Source organism: Lissotriton vulgaris, chromosome 9 (assembly GCF_964263255.1).
Source record: "Lissotriton vulgaris chromosome 9, aLisVul1.2, whole genome shotgun sequence".
Lineage (NCBI taxonomy): Eukaryota > Metazoa > Chordata > Amphibia > Caudata > Salamandridae > Lissotriton > Lissotriton vulgaris.
In genome coordinates this window covers 926307416-926328322 of record NC_141697.1, presented here as the reverse complement: position 1 = coordinate 926328322, position 20907 = coordinate 926307416, and the positions used below count along the sequence as shown (strand labels likewise).

The following is a 20907-nucleotide window of genomic DNA, read 5'->3' as shown; positions in this document are numbered from 1 at the left end:
GGACCTGATTAGTAAGGTTAAAGAACTTCGATTTGATGACACAAGACAATACCTTGTGACTTTTGACAGTCTTTTTATTCCAATATGCTGCAAGATGAAGCACTATTCGTATTAAGAGAAGCATTCGATTATAGACCCACTCCGCATGCAGTCCCCACATCATTTTTTGGTTCCTTGACAACCTTGTGTTTAAAGAATAACTCATTCAAGAGGAAGCTACATCTACAAATTAAAGGTGTTGCCATGGGCTGCTATTTTTTATCCCCAGAACTAACTTAGAATAGACTACTTTGAGAATAAGTGCGTCTATAATAATACCAAACCATATAACCCATACATACAGAAGCGGTTCTGGTATATTGACAATATCTTGATGATATTGGCAGGTGACTTGGCAAGACTGAATGGATTCGATGGGTGGCTCAACTCCAGGACCTCAGTCTTAAACTTTACAATTACATATGACACACAAAAAACGAACGTCTTAGACCTAGTCATAAAGAAACAGGGAGAGCACCTGGAAGTATGCCGGTTTACAAAATTTAATGATCATAACACTCCTCCATTTTTCTAGTAACCACCCACGTTCCCTCAAAGAGAATCTGCCACAGGGACAGTTTGTCCAAACCAGGAGAAACAGTACTAATCGACACAACTACTTTGAAAATTCTGAGACTTGGGTAAAAAGAAAATCAAAGATACCCCAAAATTGGTTAAAAATACCATGAAAAGGCCTTGGTTCACACCCAGAGTGTCATTGAGTACTAAAATATGGAAACCCACCCACCGATGTGTGTTTTGACATACACCCTAAAGCCAATAAAAATAAAATATATTATGGATTTGAAATATCTTATTACATCTTAATATTCCAAAACCCATGTTTTCATTCCATAGAGCAAACAATTTGAGAAAAGATTTGAGAGGAATGTTCGGACTCCCGCCAGTCATGGGACACTACAAAAGACACTAAATGTATTGGCATCAGAGGTAAGACATGTTCAAAGTAGTTTTTCAAATTGCAATACTAAAAACTTTGTTTTGTGTGCAATGCCCATGTGAAATGTTCTATATTGGCCAGTCCACCCAATCGGTTTAGTCAAAATATTCGACAACATAGGTCTACAATAAGATGCACAGTGCATGGTGCTCATCCAGTCCAACATTACTTTGAATGTAAGCATTCAGAGGATGATATCAGTTTGATTGTATTTGTAATACAGACTAATTAATCTGGGGGCAATGTTGAGTCTGTACTCGATAGAACTGAAGCAAAAATTATAGAGATACGGGGCAGCCATTCATGGCTTGAACGAATTTGATGAACTATGGGAACTATTGTAGAGCTTTGCACAATATTGATTTATTGCCTTCCATGAACCATCTTGATGTAAAGTTACAGTTATAAGGTGGACACAAGATAGTGTATCTATATGGTACTGCTATTTAAACACTTGAACGGTGCTGATGTGCAAGCAATGGTGCTCTCCAAATCCGTCAAGATTATCTTTTTCCATGATAATTACATGGGATTGATAATTAACTTTATAATATTTTCCTTTGAGGTGTTTAGAAATAATTCTCAATGTTAGCAGTATGTTGAATTTATACTTAGAAAACTGTCTCTTGTTACATAACCAATGGGTTCTTCACAAATGCCTCAAGAGACTATGCTACTTTTACAGAGCATCGGGTCTAAATCCCCTGAGCTATTTTAAAATGGCCGTTTATTACCGATTTATTTAATCAGATTAGGACTTATCATACTTTCCAACAGTCCTTGATGAGATGTCTGGGATCTTATTTTTGTCATCATTCAGCTTAATTCATACTTAGAGCCATCCATAACCTGGGATATAATTAACAGATTCCTTGCACCCTAGACTTCCAGGAATATTCCCTTCATTAATATAGGACCGGCTCCAAGTCTGGTAAGCTATTCTAGGATGGCGGACACGTTTTCCATTGATTCAGTTAACCACACTCTGCCGCAAATACGTTCGTGTCACTTGCACACACGCAATCCTTTTGACCTTTTAATGCCTCAGGAATGCACGCACCCTTAATTTCGTAATCGTCCCACAACTGTGGCAGATCGGAGTCTAGAGACGGACGGACGCGAGATGGAGTCCCAAAGAAAAATAATCTGTGTAGGGTAAACATACACAATCAGTTTAGTTAGCACCATAGAAACATTGTGCCTGGCATATATGTTGCCAGTAGACTCGATATTTAGCAGTATTTCTCTTCCTTTGTAGATCTGAACGCAGAGCTTTAACGAGGACTGCACTACTCAGACGAGATCATAGTGGATCTTCTTCCCTATAAATTTGCTCGAAATGATCAGTGGAAACATGATCATTTGCGGCTAGTCACTGTATGTGCAAGCTGGCCGGACATTTCTGGCTTAGCCTCATATATCAGGAACAACACGAGTACTGCCCACTGAGTATGAGCATGCAGACTGCACTATTTACAAGACACTCTGGTGACCAGACACAATTTATATGCATGATCCATAGAAGAAAAACAATGGAATCCTTAATATGGAAAACTTCCCTTGCACAAATTTGTCTTGCACTACTCTATTTGGTTGCTGTATCTGGTGGTTGGCAGTGACAAAAAACACACCTCTAGAGGTTGTGTCTGAGGTTTGGATTTTGGGGTCTTCAGTGCAGACTTCTGAAGATTAGAGAAATATTTATAAGTAGGGCTCCCGGTTTTCCGATTAAACAGATTTTTACATATAAATACATACGGAAAACAATTTTTCCTTTGTCTGTATTTATATGTAAAAAGGGCAAAATACTAGCAAATGTTGCCGCGCTGCCGTCTCGAATACAGAATTATCTCCCCACGCCCCGTTCCTGCTGCTGGAAATTCCTTCCTGGGCTCACACACAGCCACACCCAAGCAGTTCACAGGTCTTTTGAAAGACCATTTACTTGTTAGAGAGGCTTGATAGTTCTTTCGCCCCGTGACGTAGCCTCCTCCAGCGCCCCTGACACCTCCTGTCCCAGGCCCCATACAGTTGCTCAGCTCTGCCCACTGATGCCTTTAGAGGTATTTATATGTCAGATAGCGTTTTGTTTCCATTCAGAATATTTAGTCTGTTTAAAAGAATAGAAACCTGTCATTGTATTTCTACTGAGCAAAGAGGGAAATGCTTAGCACTCATGGATTTGGACTTCTGGATTTGTCAAGGTCACGTAAAATAAACTTACATTTGTCTTTCTTTGTTGAAATGAATGAGAAGCTCCGTTAGGAAAAAATGCCCTTTTTCATACTGAAAAAAGTCATCCTATAAGATGCCGTGCGTGGCCTCCATATGTGCATACATACTGTTATTAAATGCAAAATGACCGCTGCATGGAGCAGGGGTGCAGAGGTGAAACAGAGGCCACAGAGCACAGACCAAGCCACAGTCAAAATTCACCTGACCTCTCATCCATGCCAAGGCGAAGCAGACGTGATTAGAAGGATGGCTGGCAGCAAACATCCCAGGAGGCAAGTGTGATCATTCGGAAATACAGAGGAAGGGGGGCTAGAGGGAGCAGGGTTGTAATGAGCTTTTTGATTCAGGTGCTAAGAATGCACAAGTTAGCTTGTTTCTGAGAAATTGGATGGGCAAACTTTTTTTTTTAGCAGATTAGGAAATATCTGTCATCAGTTAATTGCAAATCGGAATTAATAACAGGGCGGCGTTAGGCTCACCATTTGCAGTCTACATTCAGTCACAGTCAATCTTTCTCTTGCAAAGTTTAACCTATTCTGTGTGTGAGAACAGAAAACAATTTAATATGCCCCTGATAACCTGAATTACTTTGTTAAGAAAGGCATGTCCATCCAGCCTTGATGTAGACGGAGACGGAATTACTGTTAATGACTCACCTCCAAAACATGTGAACAGAGAACGTGATTCAAATACAGTCAAGCAAATGCATTTTTATCAAGATGGATGGATGGTTGGATGTTCTGGTGATTCACCAGTGGTGAAAGGATACATAAATGGATGGGTGGGCAAAGAGTTACAGGAGAGTAAGTCCGAAAGAATTAGTGAATGTATACATGAATGGATGAATGCTCCATATGATGAACAAATGAATCAATGATTTTCAGGTGAATGGATACATAGATGGATAGAAGGGTGGATGCCTGAATGGGAGAGTCTAGAAGGATGTATGTATGTATGTATGTATGCATGAACAGATGTATGCAGTCAGTAGATGATGGAAACATGGATGAATTACTGGGGGAATGATTCAGTGAATGATGCTTGCGTTGAACTCCCTTATGTCGCCTGGACTCGAGCGCTACACACAAATTAATCCCCAACTCCTGTGCCTCACCACTTTGAAGTGTCATCAGCCGCCACTAAATGATAGGTTATTTCCAGTAAGGACTTTCACGACAAGCCAATTTTCACATGGAAATTAACAAGACAGCTGCGTGAGGCACACACAAAGCTCTGCCCTCGAAAGCCACTCGAGAGCATTCAAATCCGATTGCAGGGGTGTGACGGAGCGGTGATGCAGTCCGAGATCCCTGCTGGAGCAAGGAAGGCAGAAGGGTCGTTTTCAAACACGGAGCAATAAGTCACAGGTTCATGCTGCACGCGGGTCACCGATGGCTTGTGTAAGGCTGCCACGGGGTCTTTTGTGCAGAGCACCCCCTCTGTTGCCGGTGGCGCAGCATTACTTCAGACAAAATCTCAAGGTGGTTTTACTGGCTCTTGCCTAGGTGAGTATTTGTATACTTAACAGACTGTAAACGAGTTATGAGGTGGTAAAACTGGAAAGCAGAATTGAGGTCCTGAGTTTATAGCACAGGTGTGCATATTCTGGAGGGTGGGGTGCAGTTCAGTATTTATGGATTTGCTACAGTCTTCCTCGAGCTGTCAGTACAAATTATTAAACTCCTATTTGTGCCATATTATAAAACGGGAATGTGATGACTGGCTGATTTTATTTCGAACTGCTGAGCCCTTTGTTTTATTGCACAGGTGCGATACTCTGGGAGACGTGAACACTGTTCAGGATTTACGAGCCTGTCACTTTCTTTTTCACGTTGTTTATACAAATTATTCCACTCTATCCAGCTCACATCCTAAAATGGGAATATTAAAAAAATGGATATTCTGACTTTATTCTTAACAACCATCAGAGGGCCAGTCTCATCGGGTTCCTTTACGCTTTCACAGACACAGACCACCCAACTGGGTTATTTTTCCTGCATAAGAGGCTACGGCCACTCTCATGGCCACAGCCATCCTATCCAAGACTGACTCGATCCACTGAATATCGAGCAGCAGTTATTAGTTTACCAAAGGATGATCTTCAGGTATGGAATATTTAGAAGCCACAGATCTCCTTAATCCCAACCTCCCCTTGCCACTTCGATGTACACACGTTGGTATTAATGTTGCTTTGTTTTCTCAACACGTCATACTCCACATATTTTGACCCATTCACTATGCTAAAGTGTTTTTATAGCAGAACTGAGAAGCACAGGTACTCTCCTTTTCAAATTACTCAGTACTCGACCATTTCAAGCACTACTAAAGCCACAACAAATCGCTAGTTTAAGTGAGCGCATGTGTGCATTGTCAATTTAAATAAATGTGGAAAAATACTAGTTGTAGCATCGTCTTTTGCTTGTAGCAAAAATAAACGTGGATAAATACAGAAAAAATGCCCCAAAAATAAATATGGATAAATACAGACGGAAATGGCAAAAAAATAAATACCATAAAACCGGGAGCCCTATTTATAAGTAAAACATGCATATAGATTCAATTACAGGTTCCCTATGTCCTGAAGAGGCCCAAATGGAAGACGGTGGCAGTGTCTTCATACCACTAGCTTGCCGCAAGGGAAAACAAACTATTGCGTGACATTGTAGAGCTGCCTTGACATAGCCGCATTCTAAGACTGTAGAGATTTTAAAAATACTTGTGTATACTTGTGATTCCTTTCTGCCTTGGACGTCGTTGCTACACCTTGCAGAGCCTCTTGTTTTTAACTTCCTTCAACCTACATCTTGCGGTACCCGCTCCGCGGGTCCCGCTTCGAGGAAGGCGGACTCACAGCCTTAACGAGGGAAAGAGAGTGAAGCAGGGCTGCGAGCTGTTGCTGGCGCAGGACTACCTGTCCCAGGAGCGCCAGCAACCTCCCCAAATTGAGACCAGCTGGGGCGCTCTCCCTGCCGGCTCCTCCCTCGCACCAGCCGTGCTGATAAGCCTTTCACCCTCAGCTTACCGGTGGATTCCTTTCTGCCTTGGACGTCGTTGCTACACCTTGCAGAGCCTCTTGTTTTTAACTTCCTTCAACCTACATCTTGCGGGTCCCGCTTCGAGGAAGGCGGACTCACAGCCTTAACGAGGGAAAGAGAGTGAAGCAGGGCAGTGCTGATAAGCCTTTCACCCTCAGCTTACCGGTGGATTCCTTTCTGCCTTGGACGTCGTTGCTACACCTTGCAGAGCCTCTTGTTTTTAACTTCCTTCAACCTACATCTTGCGGTACCCGCTCCGCGGGTCCCGCTTCGAGGAAGGCGGACTCACAGCCTTAACGAGGGAAAGAGAGTGAAGCAGGGCTGCGAGCTGTTGCTGGCGCAGGACTACCTGTCCCAGGAGCGCCAGCAACCTCCCCAAATTGAGACCAGCTGGGGCGCTCTCCCTGCCGGCTCCTCCCTCGCACCAGCCGTGCTGATAAGCCTTTCACCCTCAGCTTACCGGTGGATTCCTTTCTGCCTTGGACGTCGTTGCTACACCTTGCAGAGCCTCTTGTTTTTAACTTCCTTCAACCTACATCTTGCGGGTCCCGCTTCGAGGAAGGCGGACTCACAGCCTTAACGAGGGAAAGAGAGTGAAGCAGGGCAGTGCTGATAAGCCTTTCACCCTCAGCTTACCGGTGGATTCCTTTCTGCCTTGGACGTCGTTGCTACACCTTGCAGAGCCTCTTGTTTTTAACTTCCTTAAACCTACATCTTGCGGTACCCGCTCCGCGGGTCCCGCTTCGAGGAAGGCGGACTCACAGCCTTAACGAGGGAAAGAGAGTGAAGCAGGGCTGCGAGCTGTTTCTGGCGCAGGACTACCTGTCCCAGGAGCGCCAGCAACCTCCCCAAATTGAGACCAGCTGGGGCGCTCTCCCTGCCGGCTCCTCCCTCGCACCAGCCGTGCTGATAAGCCTTTCACCCTCAGCTTACCGGTGGATTCCTTTCTGCCTTGGACGTCGTTGCTACACCTTGCAGAGCCTCTTGTTTTTAACTTCCTTCAACCTACATCTTGCGGTACCCGCTCCGCGGGTCCCGCTTCGAGGAAGGCGGACTCACAGCCTTAACGAGGGAAAGAGAGTGAAGCAGGGCTGCGAGCTGTTGCTGGCGCAGGACTACCTGTCCCAGGAGCGCCAGCAACCTCCCCAAATTGAGACCAGCTGGGGCGCTCTCCCTGCCGGCTCCTCCCTCGCACCAGCCGTGCTGATAAGCCTTTCACCCTCAGCTTACCGGTGGATTCCTTTCTGCCTTGGACGTCGTTGCTACACCTTGCAGAGCCTCTTGTTTTTAACTTCCTTCAACCTACATCTTGCGGTACCCGCTCCGCGGGTCCCGCTTCGAGGAAGGCGGACTCACAGCCTTAACGAGGGAAAGAGAGTGAAGCAGGGCTGCGAGCTGTTGCTGGCGCAGGACTACCTGTCCCAGGAGCGCCAGCAACCTCCCCAAATTGAGACCAGCTGGGGCGCTCTCCCTGCCGGCTCCTCCCTCGCACCAGCCGTGCTGATAAGCCTTTCACCCTCAGCTTACCGGTGGATTCCTTTCTGCCTTGGACGTCGTTGCTACACCTTGCAGAGCCTCTTGTTTTTAACTTCCTTCAACCTACATCTTGCGGTACCCGCTCCGCGGGTCCCGCTTCGAGGAAGGCGGACTCACAGCCTTAACGAGGGAAAGAGAGTGAAGCAGGGCTGCGAGCTGTTGCTGGCGCAGGACTACCTGTCCCAGGAGCGCCAGCAACCTCCCCAAATTGAGACCAGCTGGGGCGCTCTCCCTGCCGGCTCCTCCCCCCTTAGCTCAAATAGTTCATTAGCAGTCGAAGGGTCCCGCTGCGCGGGAGCGCGCGGAGGGCGCCGGGAGAAGCCCGGGACAAGGGCGGGACCGACTGCGACCGACAGAGACTGATAGAGGCTGGGCTGGGTCACATCCCTTTTATCTCTCATTTAGGTTAATTCTGGTAACATTTATAACATTTATTACTATTTTCACTGTTCAATATTATATTATTGTTATTCATAGGATTGTATTGTGACCCACATTTGTCCACTCCCTTCATATATAAGATGACTACTAAGAAACTAAGATCCGGCCGAGTACTAGTTGGTAGAGCTTGTTCTAAAACCAAATCAAATCCTTTGCGAAATAGAAATGGGCCAGCTCTACAAGTAAAAAGTACATGCCAGTTATATTCATTATGGGACAAGGGTAAAGACAAAGTGGATCGAGAAGAAGTCAACTCTGAAAATACTATTATTAGTACTAAAGGTCAGGTACAAGACTTCTGTATGAATAAGATAGATAGTATTTCACCAGGTATCACAGCCCCATCTCACTCTGAGGTGTTAACCTATAAGAATCAAGAACAAGATATAGTTCTCCCTCCAGAAACCCAAAATTTGGCAACTAAAGTGGTAGATCAAGGTTCCCCAGTAATAGTTATAGCTCATAATCCTTCTCCCTTTTTAAATAATGATCAAAATATATGTCCTGGTTCGTCTACCCCGCTGCATATTCCTTCAGAGGACTACACTCTTCCTGATATTAATCTTGAGTCCCAGAAAGTTTTAATTCAGAATCTTACCACAAGACAGGATATTATGGCTACTCCTGTGTTGCATCTATACAGCAGCACACCCTCTCATAAATCTGATTTTTCTACCCCAGAAATGAATCTATTTATTAGTCTCTCCCACGACCAAAATCAAGATAATGATCGACATAATTCATATGCACGAGAAAACAACGTAATCTCCGATTCCTTAACTACCCTAGAGCGATAATTTCTTCTATTTTAATACTTTTGGAAAAATTAGTAAATGGATCAGACAACGTCTTTGATACAGTAACCCTGATCCTAAAGGCACTATTGAGTAATCATACAGGACTGGAAGATATCATCTATCCAAAAATAACAAATTTCCCTAAAAATTTAGGTGAGGAACAACAATACGAAATAAAGGATAAAATAATTACTGATCTGCCTACTGCGTCTGATCCTCTGGGTAAGACTAATACAGATCTTATAGCCCCGATCCACTCTCCCATTCAAAGGAATGGGAATTTAATTAAAAATAATTGTGCTGCTCTTATTGGACAAGAGATTAAGATATCTCCACTTATGGAGAATAAAGAGTGTAATACCTTACCTCCTATCTTTCCTATTTTTGTCCCCCAAACAAATAAAGAAACACTAAATCAGTTGGCCTTATTGGACAAAGCGCCTCCGTCAGATAAGAATAAATCCGAAATAATAGTATCTAAAAAACAACGAGGGAAAAAAAGAAAATTAAATCGTAGATTTTATAAAAAGAGACAACGGAAAATTATTTTTGAAAATGTTAAAGATTCTTTAATGAATAACTCCAATCTTGTGGATTCGGATCTTAATTTATCACATGAACAAGTGGCAAGTCCAAAGGTAATTTCTACAGTAGTGCAACAAGAACTAATAAGCCATACAAATCAGCAATATACTGATGTTCAACGTACTATTGTAAATGATTTAAACTTAATCCCCGCCTCTGATTCTGTTTCAAGAGCAATTCTTGATCCCTTGGCTATTCCTTTTTCACAAGTTGTTGTACCTGAAACTACATGTAAGACAGCCCCCAAGATTAGAGAACATGTAGATACTCTCTTTCTTGATTTTATTCCCATCTTTGATCCAGACCTTATTCTAAATAGATCTGTACTAGTTAATTGCTTTCAGGAAAGTTGTAAATCTAATAACTTCGAAAAATGGAAAGATAGCTCGTGTGAAATTTTACTCTAAATTGGTATTAAATCATATTCTTCAGTGGGCAGAAGAATTTCAAATAAGAGGAATCGATGTTGATACTTACATACCGGCCAAAATAGTCGGCCAAAATTGCAAAGGATTGTTAACCTATCAGGGGTTAAAAGCCTATTCTTCGGACAGTCTTCCTGTAAAGACTGAAGAGTTGAAAATACGGATACTAAAAAATAAGCGGCAAGTGACAGTCCACAATCCGCTCCCGTTAAAACAGACTAGGGTAAAAGATGCCGATTTTGAGTGGAGTTGGTTACCCTCTATTCTGTCGAATAAATCGGGTCCTTCATCCGGAGTAAATCCTAATCTTTAGCGATAATTTAAAAATAATTTCATAGAACGTTGCTGGTTTAACCCAGAGTTCCGATAAATTGCTATTTTTAAACTCTTTAGATGCAGATATAATCTGCTTACAGGAAACCTGGCTAATAGGGAACTTACCGGTTGTGAAAGATTATTATGTGCTGGAGAGTAGTGCCACTCCCTCTATAAGAGGCCGAGCGAAAGGTGGGCTAGCTTGTTTATTATCAAACAAAATTAAATGGAATTATACCCACTTTGTAGATTCGAATAAATTATTCCAGGCGATCACATTAACAAATTTCGTGAATGATGGTTCAAACAAATCAGTCATAATAATAAATGCTTACTTACCTCCTGACTTAAAATATAACTGTGGTATTAAGAAGATCTGCTCTTTTATCCTCAACTTACAGGAATCTTGTCCCCCCCATACATTATACTGGTGGGTGATTTAAATGCAAAAATATCTAATGGAGCCTTAGAGTTATTTAGAAATAAAACAAAGGAGGAAATGTTCCAGATACCAAAAGCCATATTCCCAAAGAATATTAAAACAAATAAAAGAGGGAAATTAATCCTGGAGAGCTTAATCGAAGCAGACTGTATTATAGCCAATGGGAGGTTTTCCTCTGACAGCCCTGCTCATCTAACACATAAATCAGGGAATGGTGGTTCGATTTTGGATTACGTGATTGTCGATAGTACATTCTTTCGTTTTTTGAAGGACTTGATAGTGTTAGCCACCGATCTTAGTGATCATAATGTTTTGATTTTGAAGTTGAATGTATCATCTCCTCAAAAAAATCATTGGAAAATTGGGGATGATTTATTGAACTTTAATATTAAAAACAGGAAGTGCTACTGGAACTCCGGGACTATTAAAAATCTGTCCAATTTACTGGAATATACAGTAGATAATTTAACTTTATGGGAAGACAGAGAATTAGGCTGCTTTACGTCATTTTTACAAATTTTAAAACTAAAAGCTCAAAAGCCTTTAACAGCTAAGGTAATGCCCAAAATTCCCTCTGATCTTCTTAATTTAAATAAGGAAATAAATAAGCTGGTAAGGGCCCAATACCTTTTTCCCTCCCCAGACCGTAAACAAAGAATCTCACTTTTGAAGAGGAGAAGAAATAGGCTGAAGGTCAGATTAAAACGTGAGAAGGAAGATGCTCTTTGGTGTAAACTACGTGAAGCAGCCAAGAGTGGTCGAACTAAGACCTTTTGGTCATTAATCGGGGAGGGCTGTGGGGTGAGATCCAGACCTTCTCCGATATCAATAAATGAGCAGACTTGGGTAGATTTTGTTCAGGGTCTATATAGTAGTAATGGTAAGGAGTTTGATCTTAATAAATTGCAGGAAGATTTATGTCCATATGATCCTCCTTCTGAATTAGAAATTGAAGCCGCAATTAAAGCTCTCCGTTCGTCCGGTGCCCTTGGCCCAGATGAAATTCCAATTTCAGTATTGAAAACTCATAGTGCCTTATGGGGAAAAATTCTATACCCTGTTTTTAAAGCTTGTTATAATAATGGCATTGTTTCACACTCTTGGAAAGGGAGCTTGTTAATCCCTATCTACAAAAAGGGCGCCAGGGATTCACCTGAAAATTATAGACAAATAGCTCTCCTAGACGCTATAGGCAAGGTCTTCACCAAATGTCTATTGAATTCTATAAATGACTGGGTGACCATGTCCGCAATTCTCCCACTAGAGCAGACTGGCTTTAGAAAACAACACGGTACCTTAGATAATTCTACTGCTCTCCAAATCTTGATTGAAAAATATGTCACAATCCGTAGAGGAGGTATTTATGGAGCATTTATTGACTTCTCTACGGCCTTTGATAAGGTGGAAAGAGTTTTGCTTTGGAGTAAGCTAATAAAGTTAGGAATGCCCCCGAGCTTATTGAAACTAGTTATCGCACTCCATACAGACACCTGGTGCAGAGTTTTAATGGGTGGTGATAGAGGACTTTCCAGGATAATACCTACCAATAATGGGCTTAAACAGGGCTGCCTGCTGGTGCCCCTGTTATTTTCCCTATATATTGCTGATTTACCTAAAGCCATATTATCCACGAGCAATGGTATTGCCCCTGTATTAGGGGGATCACCCATAGCATGCTTAATGTATGCCGACAATATTTTAATTCTGGATCTCACCCCAAAGGGTTTGAATAATCGTTTAAAAAGTTTGAACTCCTACTCCGAGGCCCACTTTTTAAAAATTAATACCTCAAAAAGTAAAATAATGTGCTTCTGTGGAAGGAGAAAATCTAAATACAGCGATTATTACTGGTCTGTCGGGGGTGAAAGACTAGAAGTAGTTAAATCCTACCCCTTCCTTGGGAAGATAGTCACGAGTAATCTATCAGAAAAAACACATACAGAGAAAAATGGTAGGAAAGCTCTTGCTCAAGGGAAGAGTCTTATCTCCTTATACAAAGCGACAGGTCGGAGGCATTTTTCCATATTGCTCGAAGTCTATCGGGCAAAAATCCCCGCATCTCTAATCTACGGACTGGAAATAGTGGACATGGCATGCTGGAAATTCCTGGATTCTATTGAAGGAAGAATTCTTCGTAATTTAGCCTCTGTAAATACTGCAAGCTCTACGTCTTCGTTACGACAAGAGTTTGGTTTGCGTAGTGCACGGTCCCAGGCAGTAGCGAGTGTGGTGCGATGGGTTTTTAATATTGCTGAAGGAAAGCCTGGCACCCTGAGGTTTCAAATAAAAAATTAGTTGTTGGGTTCCTATAATGTTTACTCCTCTATTGTAAGGAACTTCAGACAGGCAATTTCTTTATTACAGATAGATGAACAAAGTTTTTTTACACTATCAGCTCCCCAACTAAAGTTATCTTTAAAGACCTTGTCTTGGGAGTTGAGTTTTAGAGCTGACAGTACGATCCGAAATTCTAAGAGAGGAATGTTCCCCCTCGGTAACTCTTGTGAAATTAAAAAACTTCAACCATATTTAGGTTGGAATCTTCCTCATGCAGTTAGGCGATTTATTTTTTTGTTGAGATATGATTTACTTCCATTGAATTGTTTATTGTTTAAATGGCATGGTGGTACAGATATCTGTGATCTTTGTAAACTTTATTCCCAGGATTTATACCATGTTGTTTTTGTTTGCCCAGCCCTTATGGTACACAGACGTAAATGGTTAAAACCTTTGTGTTTTCAGCTGGGTATTTTTACTGCTTATGATTTCATTGTAGCTATGTTTAATCCTCCTAACGAAATGTTTTGCTTTAAATTGTTCTCTTTCTTTAAATGTTTTTTAACATTGTACTGACATTTCTATTTAATTATGTAATTAATGTTGTTTTTTCTTTTTATTGATAAACTGTTATGTGGATCTCGACAGAGTTCCGTTATCGTAAAAAATAAAACTTGAAACTTGAAACTTGAAACTTGTGTACTTTTTATCGATCTGCGCATTACCAACCTGTTTAATATTTGTTTTTAATTCCTGTAACCTACCGGAGTGCTGGTCTCGATCCCACTTCCTGCCCGCCTCGGTCCGACTCGGTAATTCTTTACCGTTGTGCGGAGGGCGGACAGGTGAGGGCCAGGCACTTCCGGGAGCGGTCAGCGCTCTAGCTGTTACCAGGGGGCTATTTAGGCGGAGCCTCTCACAGCGCAGCTGCGGTGGAAGACGGTGGCAGTGTCTTCATACCGCTAGCTTGCCACAAGGGAAAACAAACTATTGCGTGACATTGTAGAGCTGCATTGACATAGCCGCATTCTAAGACTGTAGAGATTTTAAAAATACTTGTGCACTTTTTATAGATCTGCGCATTACCAACCTGTTTAATATATATTTTCTTTAATTCCTGTAACCTACCAGAGTGCTGGTCTCGATCCCACTTCCTGCCCGCCTCGGTCCGACTCGGTAATTCTTTACCGTTGTGCGGAGGGCGGACAGGTGAGGGCCAGGCACTTCCGGGAGCGGTCAGCGCTCTAGCTGTTACCAGGGGGCTATTTAGCCCTCGCCTCACAGGAAGCGCGCAGCCTCATTTCAGCCGAAGACCAGCCAAAGAGCTGCCCGTCTGCGCCCGTCCGCGACAGGACGAGGCGACGGGTCCTCACTATGCCGCCCAATTGCGTGGCCAAACCCATCAGGTATGAGGCATCATCATTACTAAAACTAAGGCAATCTATCTCTCCCTGTTATACGTGTGATAATTGGCCATGTCCAGAAGGACCCTTCTCATGCTTAAACTGCCATTATTCCACTATCAATTCTTCTGACTTACATAAATTAAGCATGTCCTCTGATGATCTGCACTGTATTCTCATAAATGCTCGATCAATGCCCAAACACCAAATCGAGATCTGGGACCTGGTACATTCCTTGACCCCGGATATTTGTTTCATTACTGAAACCTGGTTAAAGCCCCACACGATATCTGCTATTGCTCTGGGAGTACCAGAGGGATACAAATTCCACCATTCAGACCGCCCTGAAAAAATAGGTGGCGGCATTGCTATAATTTACAAAGAGCACCTTAAACTGGATATCCTAGACAAGCAATGCTGTAAAGAACTGGAAATAATGATCTATAGAATCACTTTCCCCAATAGAAAGACCAGCAAGGGAGCACTTATTTATAGACCTCCAATTACATGTCCAAGTTTCTCTATATCCCTCTTAGAGATACTAGGCCCACATATACGGGCTAAAGAGGATTTCCTTCTTCTAGGGGATTTCAATATACATACCGATCAACCTGAATCAGCGGAGACTAAAAGCCTGTCTGTTGATCTGGCGACTATTGGTCTTACACAAAAAAAACAGGGTCCCACACATGAAGGCGGACATTGCATTGATCTGATATATACTAATTTTGATAATATATCCTGCAATAAACCGACCCAATTAGACTGGTCTGACCACTTTTTATTAGAGTTTACTATTTTTAAAATTAACAAAGGCTCCTGTAAGAAATCTCTACCCCCTACTATGCGCAGACAGTGGCATAAACTCACATTGGAGGCACTACAAAAGGTATGGGAAAAACCCGATATTAAGGACACAGATGAAGTGGAACATAGCTTAACAATATTTCAGGACTCACTTACTGTAGCCATTGACAAAATTGCCCCCCTGAAAGCATTTAGGCAATTTCCTGTGGCTAAACAGGAAAAATGGTACACCGAGGCTCTCAGAAAGGAGAAGCAAGAATGTAGGAGGATAGAGAAGAGGTGGAGAAAATTCCACTCGGAGGATAACAAGAAGGCCCATTAAACAAATTACTATAAACACGTTAAAGCTGCCCGCAAAAATAACATAGCCCAACAACTCACGGAAGCTGGCAATTCACCGAAAGAACTCTATAGGATTCTTGAGACATTTGTCAAGCCAATGGCATGTGTAAGTCCGGATGACTTCTCACAAAATTTATGCGAGGAAGTCTCCCTATATTTTGAAAACAAAATAGAATCCATCTATGATAAAATCCTAGCATCTCAAACAGATAATGGCACTCTGATTGCCCCCCTCCCCACTGAAAATACAAACTTCATGTTGACCACTTTTCCCCCTATCAATAATAGAGAGCTTCTAACATTAATGACCCATGTAAAATCCAGGTCCCCGGATGACCTTATTCCTGCCAAAACATTAGCTTCCCTGAGTACTTTGCTAGGCCCCCATATTCAAGGTGTAATCAACCAGTCTTTGAAGAAGGGTTACGTACCAACTGAATGGAAAAGAGCGGTGGTGAACCCCATCCGTAAGAATGCTGCTCTCCCCTGGACGGAGCTCTCCAACCTCCGGCCCATCTCCCTCCTACCATATCTAAGCAAGCTGGCCGAGAAACATGTCAAAGCGCACCTGTCCAATTACATCGAGGCAGCGGGCGGCCTAGACCACTCCCAATCTGGTTTTAGGCCAAACCATAGTACAGAATCAGCCCTCCTGTCAGTGACTGATAACATCAGGATGTCACTTGACGGGGGGAGCTCAGTGATTCTGGTGCTATTGGATTTGTCCGCTGCCTTCGACACGGTGTCGCACAAAATTCTTCTTGGTCGCTTGAGGGAGGTGGGAGTAAAAGGGACCGCCCTGGCGTGGCTTGAAAGCTTTCTTGCGGACAGGCAACAAGGTGTCAAATTAGGCTCCCACAAATCTATCTGTAGGAAGCTCACCAAAGGAGTGCCACAGGGCTCATGTCTGAGCCCCACGTTATTTAACGTATACGTGGCCCCCTTGGCGGACATCATAAGATCTTATGGGTTCTCCCCAATCTCCTACGCTGATGACACCCAGCTGTTTCCCTTCCAAACCATCACACCTGCAGTCATGCAATCCTTTCAAAATGGTATGAGAGCTGTGGCAGGTTGGATGGCCCAGAACTTCCTCCAATGCAATGTGACTAAAACCGAAGTCATGTTGTTTGGAGGGGCCACCCTGCTTTGGTCCCCGGACTGGTGGCCACTTGAGCTAGGACCTGTCCTCGTGCCAAAACAGACCATCAAAAATTTGGGAGTGCGCCTAGACCAAGCATTGATACTAAAAGACCATGTCAATCAAGTTACGGGAACCTGTTTCCGAGTAATTGGACTTCTACGACGCATTTTCCCCTTCCTGCCCGACATCCATAGGAAGACGCTGGTACAAGCACTGGTCATCGGACGGGTAGACTATTGTAATGGTCTACTCATCTCTGCCAATCAAGAACAACTGTGCAGATTGCAAGTGGTGCAGAACACTGCAGCAAGACTCATCTTGAATGCCCCCCCCCGAACCCCATCACGCCCACTCCTCTCTCACCTTCACTGGCTCCCGGTGAGACAACGCGTCAACTTTAAACTATGCTGTATAATGCATAAGTGTATTTATGGGTCCGGTCCCAAATACCTAAGAGACATCTTTGTCCCTTACTCTCCTGAACGTGCCCTGCGCTCCAGCAACACCATGTTGATGCAGGTGCCCAGAGTGACCAGAGCAAGACAGGGAGGCCGGGCCCCCTCACTCAAAGGCCCCTTGCTATGGAACTCCCTGCCTCCACAGCTGAGACAAATCCCTAATCTCCTCTCTTTTAGAAAAAAATTAAAAACATACCTTTTCACCCTAGATTAATTCCCTCCTGCTCTCCTACACTGTCATGCCCTAGTATGTTTCTCAACCCTTACAGAAGCTACGCGCGGAGATACCCCTTCGGGGCTGATTCAGGCGCGTTATAAGAATATAAATAAATAAATAAATAAATACAAGGGCCAAAACACGTCCACCTCTCTTGATTGGAGGGGTCCGATTTAAAAATGAAACTTGATATATGTTACAAGAGACATCTCAGATTTATTTTTGAGGGTAGGATGTTCCCTCATGGATGACACCACAATGGACTACCTCTGATATTTAAAAGTCGCAGCAATATATTTTTATAAAAAACCTGGAGAGACGGTTCCTATAGGTATAGGGACATAGAATATATGTGTGCTTTGCTTTGCTACACTGTATTTGTTTGACAAGGGGTTATATATGGATATAAATATGTCTTATTTTGGATTGTGAATAGATATTAGATTTTTCACTGTCATATATATAGACTTTCTTCAGAAAGTAGAGAGCATTAACTGGGAGCCCCATTACTGGTTAGTATCCCTAGACGTAGAGAGTCTTAATACGTCAATCAGACATAGGGATGACTTGAAAGCATGTGAATACTTTTTACAGGCAAGAAGTAGACATTTGGAGGCCCACTCGAGAATGCTATTACAGATGATTGAACTATGTCTTGAAGAAAATGTATTCTTATTTGACGGGAACCTATACAAACAAACACAGGGCACGTCGATGGGCACCTGCTTTGCCCCCAGCTATGCCAACCTCTTGGTAGGCTGGTGGGAGGAGCAGGTGCTCAGAAACGACACCCTAGAACAATGGACTAGTAAGGTGAACATCTGGCTTCGCTTTATTGATGATATCTTCTTTGTTTGGGAGGGGAATGAGAAGGAGCTACTGAAGTTTGTGAATGTATTAAATTTAAATTGTTTGAACTTAAAATTCACTATGAAACATAGTCAGAGTACCATAGACTTCTTAGACATAAAACTAGGAATTGTCAACAATCGAATCGAAACTGAGATTTTTAGAAAAGAAACAGCAGGGAATTCGGTACTACATTCAACCAGCTGTCATCCCCCTAGTTTTAGATGGGCAATTCCCTTCGGCGAATTCTTACGCGCCAAAAGGAATTGTAGCTCCCAAGAATCCTTTGAGAGACACAAGAAAACAATGAGAGAGAGGTTTACTGTGAGGGGCTATCATCCGAATATGCTCAAGAAGGGTGAGGTAAGAGCTTCCCAGATTGACCGGAAAGATGCCCTATTCAGACCACCCAGGGGTACACAGAACGCATGCAAAGCACCTATAAGACTCATTACCACATATAACAGCCAATCCCCCGAGTTCAGCAAGATTGTGAGGAAAAGATGGGATATCCTCTTACAGGACAAAATCTTGAAAGAAATCTTGAAAGAAAAATTAGATAAACACCCATCAATTACCGACAGTTACCTACAGGAGAGGCAAATCCATCAGAGACCTGATAGTACAAAGCCATTTGGACAAGAAAATGTCATGGCTAGAAGCAAAGGGAGGATTTCATAAATGTGGGAAATGTAAGGCTTGTAGATACAGTACCAATGTGAGGGAGGTTGTACTAAGTAGGGTGAACAGGAAATGGAGGATAAACAAAAAAATCCTCTGTACCACAGACTTTGTAGTCTATGTAGTAACATGCCCTTGTGGCAAATGGTACATTGGATCCACAACCTTTCCGGTCAAGAAGAGAATCCTGGAACATTGGCGTGCTATCACTAACAAGGACTTTTCCTATAGCACAGCCAAACATTTCTAAACCCATCATGACGGGGACTGGACAAAGGCAAAATTCTTTGCTCTTGATACAATCCCCAAACATGTGAGAGGAGGAGACAGAGTGACAGCACTGCATAGAGCAGAGTCCAGGTTCATCCTTCAGGCAGGCAGTATCTTCCCTATGGGGATGAACATCGATGAAGAAATGTATGTACATTTATAAGACGTTTTTTCTGACCAAGATCCCCCTTAGCCCGCTTCTGGATACTCAGATTCCATGACAATCTGATTTTTAAAAAATTTTCAAACCGGTTTATGTATTATTATTTGAAAATGATTTGGTGTATTGTAAACTAACCGAATTTTTGGAGAACAAAGATTTTGATCAAAAATTGTAAATATTGAGATGAAACTATCACATGTATATATCCAACCACCATGTTGACGTATGAAACTAACTATAAATCTTTTACCTTTACCCTTTTCCAGAAACCGGCCTGTTGTTGGAGTGATAATGTGCATCACAGATAGAAGATATGATTACGAGCACAGCAACTCCACAAAATATATTTTTTTCTTAACGATAAGACCACGGGTTAAACATTGATACAGACTTAGTATATTTGTTCTTTTTCTTTTATACTATCCCTTAATTATGGAATATTTAGTAATGGGTATAAAGAAAGCATATCTACGGATATGCAATTTCCTTTGATATATACTAGAATCTTTATAGTGATCGACTAGAAGTCGCTTAGAATTTCTTAAAGCGAGTGTGGACAAATTAGACAAAGGGCAGACATAAGATAAAATCTGTATAGAAAGGACCAAGATGTATGGTCTAGGAATGTGGATAATGGAATGATTTACTATGGTACTATACCATAATTAACCTATCTATTTCTAAACTCCACTCCCATCTGTCTCTCTGTCCAGAACCTCTTTCTCGAGATCTTATTTCTCTCCACCCTCCTTCCTTTCACTCATCTAAACTATTACTTACGACTTTTTTACTCCCTACAAAATATCTTGTTCTCCAAAACCATGTAATTTTGTGTTCTTTGAACCGATAAGTTATTTGGGTACTACACCCGTCATTTCTTGTAAAAATTATGTAATTTGGAGTTCTTTGAAACGATAATTTAATTGGGTACTACACCCGTTATCTCTTGTAAATAAATTGTGATTGTAACCGGTTGTTAAATATACACCAGACGTTTGGGAAATGTGCCCAACTCATTTAAAATGAATTGTGAATTTTTCTTTGAAAATGCGGCACAATTAGGAAACCCTGTGTGGAACTTAACATGGAGTCTTTCTTCCCTGTTTATTTCCTTGTTTATTTACTTATACTGCAAAATGTCGATGGTGGTCATGTGACCAAGAGCCCGTTGGCTCGAAACGCGTCTGTTTGTTTGCCCAATAAACAAATCCTGAACGTACCTGGCTGGTGTGGCTTGTCATCTGTTCGGCAGAGCGAGTGGATCAAGTGGATATATATATATATATATATATATATATATATATATATATATATATATATATATATATATATATATATATATATATATATATATATATATATATATCTTACACAACTGAATGTAGACAATCCTGACGTTATACCTGATAGTGTTTAAAATCCAAATCCACGTTTAATCCTACACTCTCTCCTTGTGCTATTGAAACGTTTGAGGCACTTATGGTA

At 42.1% G+C, this 20907-nt stretch overlaps 1 long non-coding RNA gene across 1 annotated transcript in view; it reads left to right on the top strand.

Annotated features, from left to right (window-relative positions):
- LOC147692537 (uncharacterized) overlaps positions 1 to 20599 on the top strand; it is a 188606-nt gene extending 168007 nt beyond the window's left edge. The window contains exons 2-3 of the long non-coding RNA XR_015299831.1: positions 898 to 990; positions 19689 to 20599. This is a non-coding gene — a long non-coding RNA (uncharacterized LOC147692537). The remainder of the gene's footprint in view (positions 1 to 897; positions 991 to 19688) is intronic.
- The last annotated feature ends 308 nt before the right edge of the window (positions 20600 to 20907 follow it).